Source organism: Spodoptera frugiperda, chromosome 22 (assembly GCF_023101765.2).
Source record: "Spodoptera frugiperda isolate SF20-4 chromosome 22, AGI-APGP_CSIRO_Sfru_2.0, whole genome shotgun sequence".
Taxonomy (NCBI): domain Eukaryota; kingdom Metazoa; phylum Arthropoda; class Insecta; order Lepidoptera; family Noctuidae; genus Spodoptera; species Spodoptera frugiperda.
The window spans coordinates 2,567,421-2,570,189 of NC_064233.1; positions in this window are offsets into that span (position 1 = coordinate 2,567,421).

Consider the following 2,769-nt stretch of genomic DNA (forward strand, 5'->3'; position numbering starts at 1 on the left):
ACAGTGTACTCAAAAATTATAAATACAAATCATTTTCAAAAATACATAATACACGTTTGGAATAGTCAAAGTCAAAGTCAAATCATTTATTCCAATTAAACCATAAATGGGTACATTTGAAATGATATTTATTTCATTGGAACATTGAGAAATAAAACACAGCAGATGTATCACCTGATGGTAAGCAATCACCGCCGCCCATGGACACTTGAAACACCAGAGGCGTTACAAATGCGTTGATGGTTTTTTGGGGTTTAGGAATTTAAGGGTTGTTGGTGGAATCGGGGATTAGGAAGATTGGGAAGGGGGAATTGGGCCTCCGGTAACCTCACTCACACAACGAAACACAACGCAAGCGTTTCATGCGTTGTGTTTCGTCATATTGTTTCTCAACTTATATTGTTCTGAATTATTGCACATTAAAAAAAAAACAAAACCGTTTTAATGTTTGTATTAAATTCTATTCTTATTTTAACATTTCATATAATAATAATGGTGTGGTCACACTATGTGGTTTTTAATTTATGAAAGGTACGTATTTTTATAATAACTATCGTGTAACATACTAAATTTAAAAAAAAACACGGTAAACTCACGTATCACGTACGACGTCGCGCAGCCTACTGAAACATAGTAGCGTTACAAATGACGTCGCCGCGTCTGCGAATTTAACGTTGCTCATGATGAAAATCCCTCGGTGTGACTCAAACTAGTGAGCTTTTCTGAGGGGCCGTTTATGTAGCCGTGAGTAAATCGTGTTTTTTAGTTAATTTAGTAAGTACGTCGTTTAGAAAAACGTAAAGTTTTTCGGAAAAACATCACCTAACGTTCCGTTTCGGGTCTCAGAAGTGATATACATAACGTTATCTTAACCAGTGAAGAGGCTGAAAAAAATTGCATTTTTGAAAAAGTTACAGAGGACAAACCAAGCTCTCTTGTAATCAGACAACCCCAGAAAATATGACGAGGTGTGTATTTTTTTTACGCTTTCCCGAGCCGCCATAAGCTGATCCGGATCTGCGGACTATCTAGCGGGTATAGCTGGGCTCCGGCTCGAAAAGCAGGAGTAGGAACGGGGTGGTTTTTAGTCAGTAAGAGTATGACGTTCCTTCTGTCTGTCTGAAGTCATTGGTGGATGATTTTCCCTCTTAAAAAAAGAGCCGTCATAAGAACGCCTATCACTGGGTTAAATTATATCGTATAGTTTTGGGACAATTTGTTATTATTTCTATTTTTCTATAAAACGAAGCAAATCGGTTCAGTTTGACAATCTAGTTTCAATCACATGTTTATTCCTTATACAGATACTTAGAATAGTGTGACCAAATAATCTAATATTTATATTATATAATATACATTTTTATATACAAAATACTGACAATGTTAGACGCTTAAACACAAATAATACTGATTTGAAAGATGTCTCGTGTTAATAAATTATTATATTTAAATTAAATGCTGACTGTTTTAACTTAAAAACTATTTAAATTCGAAATATATGTAGCTTTCTTTAAACAAAACATTCACACTATTGCTATCTCTTTCCTTTACACAACGAAAGAAAGAGACCGTTACAAAACTAAGCTTTAATTTTTTCTTAAATTATTATCTTATATATTAATATTAAGTACATTCATTTGGCCTGCTTCAGTCCTTATAATAATTAAGTTTAGTATGTAATCTAATAGGATATAATATAACTATACATTCACACAACGTATTGGTGTAATTTATTTATTTTTGGAATTTGTCCTGACGTCCGCACACGACGGAGTCTCGACACCAACTGACTGAGTTGGACGTTTCTTGTCACTAAAACAGCTTATGTAGTGGACGATTCATAATGATCAATAATTTTATGTTTTGCTATGGGATGACATTTTATAGCGTTGTTAAAATAAGACATTATCAAGTAAAGGCTGGTTTTTCAACCAGAAGATATTTTTCATACAGTATGGAGATCACTCATATGACTTAAATGAAACTACAAGTAGTACTCGTCCACAGAAGCATAATACAACTAAATATTTTAGCGAAAGTCGAAAAATAAAAAAAGTTTTTTTCGAACAACATAAATAATATAATTAAATTAATCAAGTATTAAATTCTGTATGAACAGCTCCATGTACTTTGATCACAGAAGAGCTGTAATGTTGTAGGTTGTCTAGGAATGTTACGGACATGTGGCGCGGCTGTTATAATGCCGTATTTGTAAAGAGTGTTCAAATTATCTCAAAGAGAATAATGCACTTTTTGGCTTAACTACTGAGCCTATTTCGCTCATTTTTCGTATATTGTCAGCTAAAATGATAACAAATATTATGTGGTTAAATTAAGTCATAAGAGGTCTCCTTTAAGTCTACACGGTATGTGTCAAAAATAAATTATTGAAAATTGGTTGTTCTTTCATAAGTAAGTGTAGTTAATACTTAATACTTTACATCACCTGAAAATTCTATATTATTATTAGATTACACAATACAATAATTATTATTTACATTAAAACTATTATTTAACAATATTATAAGTTATCAATTTACACTATACTTGACTAGTAAATGTTATCTTAGTTTTAAGTTAAATAGTATACGATTTTGACAATAATAATTCTAAGTCCTTAATAATATAGCCTAAATTAATAAAAAATGTCGAACTGTCGTACTCAGAGTCATTTAATGGTTACTTAACTTACAAAGCAATTGTTTTCTATACAACATCGTTACTAAGGAATAGTTTAAGTAATCATTAAATGTCTCTGAGTGCGTTAAA